The following is a 17,425-nucleotide window of genomic DNA, read 5'->3' on the forward strand; positions in this document are numbered from 1 at the left end:
ATGTATGGTTGTTAGGATAGGACAATATTTGGCCAAGATATAACTATTTGGAAAATCTGAAATCTGAGGGTGCAAAAAAATAAATATTGAGTAAATCCCCTTTAAAGTTGTCCAAATGAAGATCTTAGCAATGCATATTACTACTCAAAATTAAGTTTTGATATAGTTATATAGGAAATAAAAAAATGTTCTTGGAACATGATCTTTACTTAATATCCTAATGATTTCTGGCATAAAATACCCATATAATGTATTCTGGCTATTGCTATGAATATACCAGTGCTACTTTAGACTAGTTTTGTGGTCCAGCGTCACATATATATATTTTTTGTCCATTTGACAAATGGGAAAAATAGGACACACCTGATCAGTTATTGAGTAATTCCTGTAAATGGTTCAAAAGCATTCCAGAGCCATGCAGATAACATCTTCATAAAAGCCTTTACTGTTGTCATAAGGAGGGAATTTGTAAATGTTAGAAGCAGTAAAACCAAAAGTAGGCTATAACACTTCAATCTGTGATTGCTTCAAATGTTGTACTAAAACATTAAAGAAACACATCCAACAATTTCTCATAAAATTAGATTCAGTGTGCATTATTGACACTTTGCATTAGTGGTTCTCCTCTGTGTGTTTGAATAACCCACATCACTGTATGACTAAAAGCTGCTCTTATCAGGTGACAACAAGGGTTTAACTTGGAGTATTTAAACACCCTTAAAGTACACTGTACATTGAAGGAAAAGGGTAAAACAACAGAGAAAGAATGACGCTTTTATCACAGAAGCTGACCTGCCTGTCCTAAATATTGGTCTTGGTGTGACTAGCGTACAGTTCTGATCTGATTACAGGTCACAGGTACATATATAAGACAACCAATGAACCACTGAGACATCTCCAACAAGCATCCTCTCAAGAACCTCTGGTAAGGATAAAGCAACAGCACTTTTCATATTTGAACATTTGATATTTGATAAAAACATTATTTATTTATTCTGACAGGCACTGGGTGTCTTTAAACAGCTCTTTATGGCATTTTCATTTGTTTTGAGTAGCGCTGGTTTATGTAACGTGTACTTTATGAAGCTTTTTCCAAACAGTCCCTTAATCTTAAAAAGATTCGGAGCACTAATGTGTCAGCTGGAGCTTGTTTTAAAGTGTTTTTCTCCACATAGTGACTTAATTTGAGGCTGGAACTGAGGAAAACATCACCCGCATGTCTCTCTGACAGGGGCTGATATAGTGAAGCAGTTGTCAAGCTTCTTCCTCTCCTTATAAATGAGTCTCACGTCTGTTATCAGCGCATAAACATCTGCCCACTTATACTACTTAAGCTCAGCGTGCCTTTGCTTTTATCTCCTCTCCAACACACACCCCAGGACAACCGTAGCCTTTTCTGGACCTGATTTGGCTGAGAATACAAATGAGAATGAGAATAAACAGAGAATCTTGATGCATTTGCTTGTCTTTGTAAATTTGAGCCAATTCTGGGATGTTTTCTTTGTTGTTTTTTATCAATTTCACACAATTAACGGTAATAATATCATTCTAACGGTAACTCATATGCAGTTTTGTCATTAGCTGCTTAAAATGCTCAACTGCACACATATCTTTCCTTCTGTGAATGGGCCTTTATATTATAAAATGAAGTCAGTTTGTTAACAATACTTTTATAGCAAGTCAGCCAGCATTATACAGTAGCCTTACGGAACATCAGTGGAAAAGAAACATTGTGTGAAAGTGGATTTTTAAAGTGGATTTTGATTTAGCCTAGCATAAACTTTTCAGTGAATTTCTGTATTTATTTATTTTTGACCCTGCATTCTCTTAGTGAAGATGTTGGTAGTGTTGGTTCTGGTTTTTCTGGTGTCCAGTGTGACTGAGGGACGGATTCTGAGTAAATGTGAGCTGAAAGAGCAACTGGAAGCGGCTGAGATCCAGGTGATTAAAGCCAAGGGAGACAAAACGACCGTGGACAAACTCATCGCTAGACGTGAGTAACTCTTTCCCACAACGTTAGTTTTTAGTTTGTAGAATGTTATTATAACATTCTTAGAACATTAGTTTTTGGTTTCTAGAAAGTTAGTTTTTGGTGTTTTCGTATAACTTTTTTTTAACGTTCCGCTACTGTTATTATAACATTCCCAGAAAATTAATTTTTGATTCCAAAAATGATATTTTGTTAAGGTTTGTTTTTGGTTAGCCAGAAAAGTTTTCTTAACGGAAATAGAATGTTAGGATTTGGTTTGTATAACGTTATTTTAACGTTCCCTTAATATTATTATAACATTTTCCCTAAACTCTCTACTCCAACATGATCACTCCACTGTCAGTCAGTAATTATCCAGCACTATCACGACACAGTATAGCGTAAGTGGCATTGAAATAATCTGTATGGATGCCTAATCCGTATTTAAAAATCATATCTTGTTTTTATCTATTGTTTAATTAATTAAAATAATCTGAGCACACCATCATATGTAAAATTAAATACGATTAAATTTCTTCAGCTCCAAATAAAAATGACTTTAACACAAAGTATGTACGGTTTATAAAATATGCTATAATTTCACAGATATATATAAAAAGTAGGATAGTAGCTGCATTAATTTCTTACCACTGAAGTGTACAGTTTGTACAGCGGGACATTCCTCTTTTGATCTAACAAAAACCTGTCGATTCGATGTTCTCTTCAGTTAGTCATGTCAAATCCCTCCGAATTCACATTTATTCTCATAACTATATTAATTTCAAGTAATCATTTAATAAAGAGATCGATAAACGAGCGAGTCAGTCAGCAAGTAAAACGAAATGACCGTTAATTTTTAAATACAGCGAGCGCGCGACTGTCTGTGGAAGACGGATCAAAGCGCGTACTTATGAAGCGCCAAGCGCGTGCAGATCAGAGGCACTCAGTAATATGAAGATGAAACAAACCCACGAATTTATGATTTCTGTTATCACTCTATCCTTAACCCTGGCTTAATATTATAAACGTGTTTGATTTATCTAATTTCTGCATTTTAATAGATTTAATAGGTCATTACACAGAGACACTGGGGAAAAAACTGATTGTAACCATTAGGGAACGTTCTGTATAAGTTATTTTTTAGGATATTTTAAAATAACGAAAGTTCTCTTAAAATTATTAAGTTATTTAAAAAACAACCTTCCTGCAACGTTAAGGGAACGTTAATTATGGTTGCAAAAAAAACTACAAATAACCATCGGGAACGTTCTCTATAGGTTATTTTTAGGTTATTTAATAATAACCACCATCCAACTGTCAGGGGTGTGTGCAGGACGAGACGAGACAAAAGACAAGATTAACAATTAACAATATATTTTATATAATAATTCAAGAAGAACAATGCAGGAACAGGCAGGAACACTAACACACACGACATTCAACGTTAAAGACCGACAAAAGACTAAACTCAAAGACAGACTTATAAAGGCAAACTAATTATCAAACACAGGTGACACAGATGACTAATAATTACAAGGACAGGTGTAACAGATGACAGTGACGAGGGCTAAACCAAATGACAAGAGAATGGCAGGGGAAGACAATGGGTGAAACCAATGACAGACAGAACTGTGACACCAACATTGTGGGAATGTTATTTTTAATAACCAAATGCAAAGTGTTAGCTAAATTTTCTGTGTTTGCTGGGTCTGCTCTAAATAGACTAAAAATCACAACACAATGTCGTAGAAATATTTTACATTATGAGTCATATGAATTCGTATTTGCTAACAGTTAGGTTTAGGGGAGGAATTTGCAACTTTTTTTAAACATATACTTACAGCTCATGTCATACAAATTAATATGAAAATGCCACCTTGTTTGTTACGCTTTTCTGTAAAATCCAAATGAAAATCACTAAAGAAGTCCTAAAATCTCATTGAGCAAGATACAATTTTTTTTTAGTCATTATTCACTGAAAATCCTGTAACTCTCAAATCATATTTTTACATAATCAAGCATCCTTAAATGATTTGTTTTTCTTTCTTGTAGTCGTTTGTAATGTGGAAAACACTTCAGGGTTCAACACCAGCCTCATCACCAGTGACCAAATCAACCAAGACGAGACTAGACCTCCATTCCAAATTCCTCCCAAACCAAAGGAGAAAAACCCACAAGCAAAGGAAGAAGATGATGAGAAACTAGAAGATGAACACATAATCCCTGTTAAACCACCACGTCCTCCCAAGGGAAGACGTGGAAGATCTGTCCCTGAGGGCAAGACTGTTGAGATCCAAGGAGCGAAGGACCTTCTCTGGACATGGCGCCACGGTCTGTTTCCGGAAAAGACCCCCACGGACTCGTACGGAAGTGGTTCGAATGCGATGTCCGAGGAGGACAGCTCCGGAGACGGCTCTGAGGAAGAGGAGCGTGATGATCTCATGGTATGGAACCTGTTGGGAATCTTCCAGCTGAGCGACCGCGTGGCTTGTGATCCCGGATTAAGTGGATCACTCAACCTTTGTGGTCTGGACTGTAGCGGTGAGTGGAGAACAAACACTCCCTGATATATTCAAGCTCATTTTTATGTCCTCATGCCTTTATTTTATCTTAAAAGCTCTCACCGATGATGACATCTCTGATGACATCGCTTGCTTGAAGACTTTGGCGGGAATCAGCAACACATTGTAAGTTCACGTGGGCAAATGCAAATGTAAATACACATATGATCAGCAGATTCATCTCAAATATCTTGTTTCCAGCAGTGGCTTCAATCCCAAGAAAAGGTTCCTTGCTAGAATGTGAGTATGAACACTGATTGTTCCTGTGATTGACCTCCAGCTCTGAGCTCTAAATGTATATTTATGTGCTTCAGGTTGGCAATGCTGCCGGTGAAGGAGTGTCGCTCTGTCTTTCCTCCTAAGTACTTCGCTGAGTGTTCTTAAAACATCCAGGCAGATGAAGCTTCTCCATCTGAAGGCTGAAACATCTTTGCCACTCAACGCTGGAGCTGTTTTTTGATCTCAAGCAGTTAAAAACCCCATTAACTCCAAATTGGAACTTTTGTTCATGTGAGTCAGCTTTGACATCATTTATATGGTAATGTAACACTGAAGAAATGAACTTTTATGTATTTAAAATCTTCATTTTACTGAAGTAACCAAATTTCTGTCCAATAAAATGCTCTATAGAATAAAAATATACCTCCTAAAATATACATGACAAGAAATAGCTATCGGTAAAGAAACAAGCCAGTTCTTTGGGTCTTTATGTTTTTTCTTCTCAAGGTTAGATGAGTCCATTTGTCCAAGAATCCTGAAAACTGTTTGCACAAAAAAATATGAAGCAGCACTACTGTTTACAACGTTGATATTAATAATAAATGTTTCTTGAGCAGCAAATCAGCATATTAAAACGATTTCTGAAGTGTGACACTAAAGACTGGAGTAATGTTGCTGAAAATTTAGCTTGATCACAAGAATAAAACACATTTTACAATATACAATAAATAAGCTTTTTATTGATATATGTAGTGTTGGGTTCAAGTCCACCTAAGTCGAGTCCGAGTCAAGTCAGAGTCTTTAACCAATCGAGTCCAAGTCAAGTCCGAGTCCAAAATGGGCCGAGTCCAAGTCGAGTCCAAGTCCAGCTAAACACTACTGTTTGTCAGTATCTTAACCTTGTTTCAACCTTTACAACTAGAATAAGGCAATGACAATTTAAATGTAACAAAAGCAAACCTCTATTGCATATTGCCATTTTGATCTCATAATTAGTGTCCTGCTTAGCATGTAACTGAAGTGATAGTGTATGTATTGTGACATATTTCAGAGTAAAACAGCTTTTAGAATTAGAAAAATTATAGGGCAGGGCAGGACAGGACTTGACTTTATTTGTTGTTATATAGTAAATGTATAAATTCAATTTGATGGGTAGGAGGCTTAGTAAATGAGACCCGAGGAGCAGAGAATGCACCTCTTATCTCTGATTGCGGCTGTGTTTATGATGAATGGTAAGACCTTAGAGTAGATGGCGTGTTACTTTTTTTTCTTGGATGAAAATGAGGTTGTGAGGGTTAATGACAGTTTTTAAGTAGCAGTCTATGGAAGCCATGGAATAAAAAGAAAAGACATTTTCCCTTTTCCCCTCAGCTCAAAATCACGAGTTTATATCCCACACTTCTGGCATTTTTCCCCTCAGAACTGACAAACTCGCTACTGTTGAGTTAAATTGAGTTATAAAGTCCAAAATACAACATATAAATGACCTATAAAAATTCTGAATTGTGAGATAAAATAGTTAAATGTAATATGACACAGTCAGCTGCAGCAGGTTTACATCGCTTAAGAACGGACGCACAGATCATATGACACATCTGCTCAAATTCACTCAAAACAAAACCGACTGCATTTACAAGGATACTCTCCAAAACGGTGAATTTTGACATTACTTTTCGTGTAAGTGTGTAGCAATTAGCAATTAGATGCAAAAGAAAACCTAATTCAGCATTCACACGCTGACTCAGAGGCGTTTTCGGGGAGCACACTTTGGGGGGGTGTTTGCAAAGAAAGCAGCATGCTTTCAAGTACTGGCAAGACTTTTAAACACGTGCGAATACTGAATGTCACTTTCGTAATAATGCGTCGAGTCAGTAAAATTTCCGTCAACTGTCCCTGGACTCGGCTGGACTCGGCAATAATTCCCGAGTCCGAAAAGCTCGAGTCCGAGTCAAGTCCGAGTCAAAATGCATCCGAGTCCGTGACAAGTCCGAGTCCGCTAAAAATTGTACTCAAGACCGGACTCGAGTCCGAGTACCCCAACTCTAGATATATGGTTTGTTAGGATAGGACAATATTTGGCAGAGTTACATCTATTTGAAAATCTGGAATCTGAGGGTGCAAAAAAATCTAAATACTGAGAAAATCAGTTGTCCAAATTAAGTTCTTAACTATGCATATTACTAATCAAAAATTACATTTTGATGTATTTATAGTAAGAATTTTACAAAAAATCTTCATGGAACATGATCTTTACTTAATATCCTAATGATTTTTGGCATAAAATAAAAATGAATAATTTTGACCCATACAATGTATTTTTGGCTATTGCTACAAATATACCCCAGCGACTTAAGACTGGTTTTGTAGTCCAGGGTCACATATGGCATTTGGACACCAGTTTTGTTGGGATTTTTTTGAGTGTAAACCATCACCATAGCTTATAACAGTATTCAACCGTCTTTGATTTACTGCCACTAAGAATGTCAAAACAACCCTCAGGGCTCAAGTTGTTCTTTTTTTTAAATCTCGGATATTACAACATCTTTTAACAAAACCATTTTTTGTGTGTTTGTGTGTGTTTAAAGAACTGAAATCAAAAGACAGAGTTTGTCATCCATGTGCGACACAGATCAATAACTCTCGGAAACAGATCTGTGATGACAGAATCCTCCGCTTTGACATCATCTATGGAGGGATCTTCACAGGGCTGTAATGACCCCACAATTTTCTCTGTGGTTTTCAAGTGGCCCGAGGATGGCCTCATTCCCGGGTCACTTCACCAAGGTATTGGGCCGTAATGAAAAGGAGGGCTAGACCTGAAAAACCTTTAAACCATGAGGAATAAATTGAAAAGCAGTCGACTGAGAAATACAAAATGGAAGGTTAATAATGTAGGATTGTTTCTTAGCCTATTTTGCGTCTATGCACCTATGCACAGGTTTCAGATGATGGCAGAATCCAATTTATAAATCAGTGGTGTGTTTTATATATTTTCATTTTCTTTTTTTTTTTTAAACAATTTCAACCTTAGTTAATATTTCAAACAAGCCATTTGAGAAAATAACCAATGCCTCCGGAACGAAAAGCAATATCCAAAATTAAAGTCCACTTTTTAGCTCAGTTGGTTATATTAATTTATTTTCAAGCTGAAATAACATTGAGTTTGTTTTGAACTGACACGTGCAACTCTTAAAATTACTTTAGAAAAAAACGAGAAACTTCATTTGGCTGGAGGAGTGCCAGGTATTAACAGAGACACAAGCTTAAAAGGTTTGACATTTGAGAAACGGTGGGGGTGGGCTGTCATCATCACACCCCTGCCGGCTAAACAAACCGCACCACAATAAAGACTAAGATAAATTCAGTAAAAAAACATACTAAAAACAGACTTCACAGCAGTCGCTGAAACCAAACAACACTTTGTGAGAAGAAACACAAATGCTTTTATTCTTACCCTGAAGCATGAACATTACAGAAACAGAGTCAAAACAAAGGTTGGGTAAAATTACATAAATGCTAATGCTGCGCTTATTTGTTTTTTAATCAGTTTTTATGAAAAATAGCTTTTGACCAAATATGCCAGAAATAATACAGCAGACCCAAATTTGACAGGACTGTAATTATCAGACATTGAGGGACTTTTTTTCACTAAAAAATATCATTATTGAATTTTTGTCCTATAACGGGGTTGAAATGTTAACCTTGCATTTACACTTTAGCCATTTAGAAGCACTTATATTTAAAGCAACTAACTTATATCAAGCACTTTATTTTACAGGTTAGAAATAAGAAAAAGAGAGAAGTACAATATCAAAACCGATATTTTTACAACGAGGCTTGACACACCATGACACTTTGCTCGAAGTATCGCCTGGGTCTCTACACATGCTAGTAATGCTAGTAACATGCATGTTTTTAGCATGATTAACAAGTTACTAGCATGATTAGCATATTATTAACATGTTACTTACATGTTTTAGCATGATTAGCATGTTACTAGCATCATGTTAGCATTATTAGCATGTTACTAACATGTTGTTGACATGTTTTTAGCATTATTACCATGTTACTATCATCTTTTTAGCATGATTAACAAGTTACTAGCATGATTAGCATACTACTAACATGTTACTTGCATGTTTTTAGCATTATTAGCAAGTTAATTAGCAAGTTAATAGCTTGTTGTTAGCATGTTTCTAACATGATTAACTTGTTACTAGCATGTGGCTAGCATGATTAGCATGCTATTAGCATGTTGCTTACATGTTTCTAACATGATTAACAAGTTACTGTCATGTTATTAATGTGTTTCTAGCATGTTGTTAGCATTATTTACAAGTTACTAGCGTGATTCTAGCATGATTAGCCTGTTGTTGGCATGATTAGCAAGGCTCAAACATGTCAACGTGTTTCTAGCATGATTAGCACGTTGTTAGCATGATTAGCAAGCTACTAGCTTGTTGTTAGCATGATTCTAACATGATTAACTTGTTACTAACATGGTGTTGGCATGATTAGCATGTTACTAACATGATTAGCAAGTTACTAGTGTGATTTTAGCATGATTAGCAATTTACCAACATGTTGTTAGCATGATGAGCAGGTTACTCACATGATTAGCAAGTTACTAGCGTGATTCTAGATGTTGTTAGCATGTTTCTATGCTTTCTCAAGCTTTCTTAATACACCTGATCCATCTCCTTCATTCTAATTTCTCCACAACTGGCATTCAGCTGTTAGTGGAATTTACCAATTAGACCAGATTGCTGTCCCTCCAGGCCTCTCACATCTACATCTAAGCATACTGCAGATTATTTTTTTGCTAAAGGAGAGGGTCACAGTCACACATGTTCTACCTACAGCGTGTCAAGCACAATAAAATCATCATCCAATGTGTGATGAGACCCATTATCATCCACCATATGATTGAAATGAAAAGAGATTGATTTAACCGCAGTCAGACATTAACGCCTGACGGGTTTCTTTAGCTCAGTGAGCATTGAGTCTTAACACTTTATAATTTAAGGCGAGAAACAATGAAAGTCCCTCTGTGAACCTTCACATCTAATTACAGTGTGATGTTTAATTATAGTTGTCACAAGGGAGGTCTGGAGACTTGCGGATCCATTTGCAGCATTTATTTAGAAGGCGTGGTAAACAGACAGGGTCAATCACCGGCAAACAACAACAACAAGGATAATCCAAAGAGTAGTCAAACACAGGCAGAAGGTCGGGGCTGGCAGCGAGAATCAAAACACGGGGAGGAGTCCAGGAATCAAACACAAGGGAAAAACAAACACGGAAAGAAACGCTCAGAATAAAGACCATACGGAACAATAAGACTTCGTCCGGAAGTGTGTGTGTCTGTGGCTTAAATGCATGTGGGTAAATGTGAAACAGGTGTGTGCAGCAATCAGTGCAGTGGAAAACGAGGAGCAGGTGTGCGCAGTGATTGGTGCAGTGGCTTGTGGGGATTGCAGTCCAGAAGTGTGGTGCAAGAGTTCATGATGACAGGATCGACCAGATACGTGACAATAGTCATGTTTTTTCTCATTTTTGTTGCAATAATTTACACTAGACTAGGTTTCAATATAGGTTTAAAGGCTGGTGTATTTATGTACATCATTTTATTGTATATACAGTTTGAAATTTGCATTTTGCGTTAAACTGGCTGCCAAAGTTGCGAAGTTAAAAAATGTCCAGTGTGTGACTGTTCTCTCCTTCAACATCTAAATTTGTGTTTTCATTAAGTCTAATAAAAGAACGAAATAACTACAGGGCATTCATGCTGCCATCCAATTAGTCCACAGGGAAATTATCCAAGAAGACAGGGAATAAATATGATAAACGTTGGATGTGTGAGTAAAAATTGGACGAGCACACGTTGTTAAGCTTGTTAAATGTGTGCATTTGTGTGTGTCCACTCTGTTCAGATGATTCAATGAATTATAAAATAAAAATAGAAGCCAAATTAGAAGACAAAATCATGGATAAACAGTAACACACACAGCATACAGAAAGTCATTAGAGGAACACAAACTTGGCCACATTAGAGCAGTAAATGTGAAATGACTGTAGAATGCATGAAAAAAGTGCAAAAAGAAAAACACAAACTTCCAAGCTGGGGTAAACTGGGACACTTTGGGGCATTTTTGAATGCCAATCTAATTAAGCACAAGCACTGATGAAAACTACACAGGAATGGCTCTGCAAAAGGGTGTAATTCAATCAGAGCTCAATCAGACTTGAATCCACTCAAAAATCTGTGGAATGATCAGAAAATAACTGGCTACCAGTTGTAGCAAATTTGCATCTGAAAAAGGAGAATAGTGAATAATTTTGTGGTATCGGTGTACATGGTTCATTCATACACATCAAAGCAGACTCAAGGCTTTAAACACTGCCAGAGGACTATGAGTGGGTGAGTTTTCTTGTAAATGAGAAATGATTCACTGTGGTAAAATGTTCTTGTATAATCAGAATTGTTTGAAATATGGTTAAAAATAGTCAAATGTAGGGTTCATTCAAGTCTGATTTTAACAGATTTATTCTTGGTTGTTTTGTGCACCTGTCTAAATGTAATGCATTCAGTGCCTACTGCATTAAACTTGACAGCAAACCACAAAACTTTTGCATACGAAAAGATTAGCCAATCTTAACTGAGCTCATTTACATAAAGAACACTGAGTACAGGAGCAAAACCTTCTACAGATTTTAGATTTGCCCATGACAAGGTCATTTTTTATACAAAAATATCCACTAAAGTAAAACAAATGAATGCTACGAACTAAATTACAACTGTTTTGGTTTCAAAACAAAACTACACTGCAAAAAGTGCTTTTCTTACTTAGATTTCCAGCCAAAATATCTACAAATTCAAATACAAGTACAAATTATTTTCTTGTTTTCAGAAAAAAACAAGTCTAAATTAAGTTAGTTTCTGCTTAGAACAAGCAAAATATTCTGCCAATGGGGTAAGCAAAAAAAAAAAATCGAATTTCAAACAGGAAACAAGATTATTTTTCCTATACCCCAAGAAAACAAGACAATAATTTTTACTTGTCTAGAAAATCCTTCTTGATTTAAAAACTTTTGGATATTTTGGTTGGAAACAAGACAAAAAATCTAAGTAAGAAATGCATTTTTTTTTTTGCAGTGTAACATTATATGGCTGCCCCCTAATAGTCGACTAACCATTACTCAACGAGAAGAGGCTTGGTCGACCAAAATTTTGCATACGAAAAGATTAGCCAATCTTAACTGAGCTCATTTACATACAGAACATTGAGTACAGGAGCAAAACCTTCCACAGATTTTAGATTTGCCAATGACAAGGTCATTTTTTATACAAAATTTTTCACTAAAGTAAAACAAATGAATGCTACAAACCTAATTACAATTGTTTTGGTTTCAAAACAAAACTACATTGCAAAAAAATGTTTTTTCTTATTTAGATTTTTTTTGTCTTGTTTCCAGCAAAATATCAAAAAATTCTTAAATCAAGAAGGATTTCACAAAAAACAAGTCAAAATAAAGTTAGTTTCTGATTAGAACAATCAAAATAAATTGCCAATGGGGTAAACCAAAAAAAATCTAATTTCAAACAGAAAACAAGATTATTTTTCTTACCCCAAGAAAACAAGACAATAATTTTTACTCGTCTAGAAAATCCTTCTTGATTTAAAAACTTTTGGATGTTTTGGTTGGAAACAAGACATAAAATCTAAGTAAGAAATGCATTTTTTGCAGTGTAACATTATATGTATAGGGCTTCCCCCTAATAGTCGACTAACCATTACTCAACGAGAAGAGGCCTGGTCGACCAAAATTTTATTAGTCGCTTAAAAATCCAAACAAAAATCCACAGGAAGTGAAGTCACACCTTCCTTGAGGACACATGGTTAACAGCTGGTCTATGTGGTAATATAATACATTGGGCAGGAAATCCAAAAGCTCACCTATCTTTCATCGACCTCTAATATGGCTTATCATCTGAAATAATGTATTTAAGTAGAAGCAACTTTACAATCTATGTTAACAGAAAAATGTGCACTATTCAAGTGTGAAACCTGAATAGTAGCATTCTGTAGAACAGATGGAGGCGCCAGTGCGGTCACTTGCTCTAAAAATACATCTTTCGAATATGTAAAGACTCTACGTTTATTTGTGGGCTTTCACAATAACAAAACATTGTGCTTTTGTAAAGTTATTCAACCAAACAGGATGCACTTTCTGCCGTCTCGGTCTCTGAACTTAAGCGTGTCAAAAAAATAAATAAAATAAAAATAGAAACTCTGTGTATACTTGCCTCACAGACATGAAAAATATATCTATTGAGAGCTAAACGTCTAAGAACCAATTCAAATGGAAAACAAATATTCTCCAATTATTTAAATCCAAGTTGCCGACTCCATCTCTTAAACTGAAAACAAAGAAGCACTAGTTTATCAATGAATTATTGAAATGTTAATGCAGCCTCCTTACTGTTTCTGTGACACATTCATAACCATTACTTCTTCTGGTGTGCTGCGGCAAGCTTTATGTGTGCGCTTGGGCAATTATTAGGCAATGTAGGAAATTAAAAGTTCATTACTTTTAAATGGTTTATTAATAAACGTGCAATTAGTCGACTAATGCTTAAAATGAGCGACTACTAGTAGACCAGAAAAATCTTTCGTCAAGGGCAGCCCTAATTATATGTAGACTTATGGTGGTAAAACTCCAAAATAGTAGAGAATATAGACAGTTTGGGTCTAAAACATATATTGGCCACTGTGTTTGTCCTGTTGTACTGCATCAGTGCTCAAGGTGTCAGATGTGTTATTATTGGGTTATTATAGGTGGCAGTGAATATAAGTGTAGGCTTAAACTAAATGTCATACCATCGATTTTCCCCACAAGGAGTCTAAATGCCCTGGATATTGAGCTAAATCCATGCTGAGAATCTCCTTCAGTGGCTGCGGCGTCATGACAAGCGTCAGCATGTTTACATCCTGCCAGGATGGCATCTAGTGTGTATTGTCTCTGCTGTTTGTAAGCTCTTTCAGTAGCTGTGGTCTACCAAAAGCTTCAAAGGCATCAGGGCTAAAGTGGAGAGAACAAAGACGCTGGTCTTTATGAAGTTTTATTCATCCACAGGCATCTTCACATTCTTTGCTCTTATAGCTAGGAAAAGCAGACTTACATCACTTCTCTTGTTGCTCTTTGACTGAAAATTACAACTAAAAATCGTTCAATGTGGCACTGTGTTTGTTTTTTTATTTTCTAAGTTGTGTTGCAGTAAAAAGAGCAACAGGTAGCACCCGTAGCTCACCGAATGCAGCCTTTTCACATCATTGAAATAATGGTGCCCCCCCATAGTCCCAAATATGTATAAAATGATGTGGATTTTTAATTAATAAGTCTTTCGTGGTTTTTCTGCTACATATTTCAGCAAGACACATCATCAACCTTATATTGAGCCATACAAGTCTTAATACCCGGGGTTCCCTTTAACAATAATACTTTAACTAATTTGATCCAAAAGACTTTCCTCAAACTGTTGAAAACATGAAAAGATGTACACATAATACGAAACAGTCAGAACAAGTTCACATTAATGCTGAGAATGAACTGAGTATGAATTTACGTCCTTTCAGAACAGAATTACACATGCAAGTGAGCTTGCACTAGATGAGGTACATGTTGGCTGCCAAAATTAAGCATTGTAACATATGAAAATGCAAAAACATTTGGGGGTGAATACTTTTGCAACACACTGCACCAAAGGCGCTCACAGCGTAAACATTCACCCAGCGTACAATATTTATCAGAAAATGTCAATGTGATTAAAGTGGAACTGCAGTCACGGCCACAGTTATTGTGACTGGAGGGATCCAGTGACTCGGGCCACTTTGGCGTTATCAGATACGTGCAGATAATTAAGGACAGAGGAAGTGATGGACTGATATTTGAAGTATCCCTTCTTCTTAATGGAGAGATTTTAAAAAGTGGAGAGCATCGGAATAAACATCCTCCTGTCTGTGGTCTGTTAATGTGGGAAGGGCTGAAGAAATAACATCTTAATTAGAGCGAAACCTGAGGACGCTGAGCTCATAATGAAGAGGATGAGAGACAAGACCGTGACACAGACACACACTCACCAGTGTTAAACAGCACTAATCAAGGTTAAGACTGCAGGTGCAGACAGAGACAGACATGAAGCCTGTGATGACTATCTCTAAAATATCATTAAACTCTTACTGATTTGAGGTTCATCTAAAACAGCAACAGCAGAGTTTGCAGTCAACGATGTCAACAATGCCATTCCATAATAGTCCAACAGTTTTATTTCCACCAGAATTAAAAATGTCATTCATTTTCTCCGTAGGGAAATTCATTGTTAATGATAACTTACAAAGCTTTCAAGACAGACTTAGTGTGAGCTCTGACGTTGTTAATCAATAGTATATGCTTTTGTTGAAGCCATTAGTTTGCATGTTTGTTAACAGCAAAATCCCTGGTGAAAAACTACATTACCCATAATGCTGTAAAAAAGTTCCACCAATCAGGGAGTCACAGTGAGCAAAGTGTGCCAAATGAGCACTGTGCTCCGCCCACTTCCACAAAGCACCACAAATCAAGTCGGTGTTTCCACACTCTCAAAACACTTAAATATTAATATATTTAAAAGTTAACATATTATATATTGTTTCTATACATACAATCAACAACTTTTAATGGATATTTATCCGATTTTTTTAATGTGATTTTATGTCTTTCACAATGGCTCATGACTGTAGTTCTTTTTCACATTGAAGCCATTGAGTACACTTTCTTGTAAGAATTTTCAAATAGGCCTACTTTTTAGTTTTTTTTTTCAGGATTCTTTAATTAATATAATAAAATAAAAGGAAAATAGAAATAAAAAGCTTTTCTAACATTATACACTATATCATTCAAAAGCTTGGAGTCAGTATAATTTTTTTGCTGTTGTTGCTGGGAAAAGAAATTATATTTTATTTAACATGGATGCTTTAAATTGACCAAAAGTGACGATAAACACATTTATAATGGTACAAAAGACTTCTATTTCAGATAAATGCTGTTCTTCTGAATTTCTATTCATCAAAGAAACCTAAAAAAAATTCTACTTAGCTGTTTTTTTTCATAATAATAATAATGATAATAATAATAATTATAATAACAATAATAATAATAATAATAATAACAATAACAATAACAATAATAATAATAACAATAATAATAAATGGTTCTTTAACAGCAAATCAGAATATTACAATGATTTCTGACGGATCATGTGACTGGAGTATTGATGCAAAAAATTCAGCTTTGAAATCACAATAATAAATTATATTTTTAAAATATATTAAAACTGAAAACAGTTATTTTAGATAATAAAAATATTTCAAAATTGTACAAAAAAAACTTTTGTTCAAAAACTTTTGACTGCAGTGTGTGTGTGTGTGTGTGTGTGTGTGTGTGTGTGTGTGTGTGTGTGTATATATACACACACACACACACACACACATACATACATATTTTCCAATAAACTTAAAATATATTGTTTCTATATACCAACAATTTTAAATGGACAGTTTCATATTTATCAATCATTTTCAATTTGATTATATATTTTGCAGTAGTTTATAGTTTATTCCCTCATTAAAGCCAACACAGTTGTGATTCACCTTGTAGCTGGTTGGTGTGGTTCATGGCTTCTATGCTTTAACAAAGACTTTTTAAAAATCCCAACGGGAATAATGAATGGAAAAAATACATGGTGGATGGTCACTAATGCACATTTTATTGAACACTAGCACAAAAAGAAGCAAAAAACCTTCCAAACACATTTGGTTCATTTCTGGCTTTCCCAGTACAGTGATGTTTTTAATTAAATACAAGCTGAAATGATAGTTGTCAGCTGTAAGTTTGACATCATTGGTTATCATATGACTAAATATAGTGTGCAGGCCTGAGGGCGAGTAAATGACCGTTAAATTAAATTTTAACGGTCAGAAAGAGGATGGAAATTGTTAATGAAAAGCTAAATTAGACTGTTTCAAGTTCAAAAAGAAAGCTTTAATAAAGTATAAATGGACTCCAGCATGAGAAAAAAAATGTAAAGCTACAAAAGCATCTAAAGCTCTAAACCTCTGCTGTGATTTACAGTGATTTTCATCATCGTCACTCTGTCATGTTATGTTTCTCTCTCATCTGCGTCTGTCTAGATGTTCTGGGAACAGAGTCATGTCTTTTCTCCTTTTTTTTTTTTCTCAAGAGCACTCTTATTTTACTCTGCCCCTGTCTATATGTTATTCTCCTTTCTCTATGTCCGCCTTTATTCATGCATCATCTATTCAGCTGCTGTCAGTATGTGTTGTATAGTCTTTCAAACAACAGAATGTGAGAGGTGGAGAAACATGGGGTTTGAGAGATATAAGTACACCTCACTCACACGCCCTTAAGTGTGTTTGAGCAATTGTGTTTGCCTTTATGTGAATTTGTTTGAGCACTAATTGAGTTTTAATGAAACAGCGCACGCACTCACCTTTCTCAAAGACAGAGCAGTCGTGTTAAGGTAAGAACAATTCTTAGTATATAATATCTACAATACCTACATCACTATTGGTTTATTGATGTGAGAGAAAATGAAAAACAACCCCAGGATCACCCC

This window comes from Garra rufa, chromosome 6, assembly GCF_049309525.1.
Source record: "Garra rufa chromosome 6, GarRuf1.0, whole genome shotgun sequence".
In the NCBI taxonomy this organism is placed as follows: Eukaryota; Metazoa; Chordata; class Actinopteri; order Cypriniformes; family Cyprinidae; genus Garra; species Garra rufa.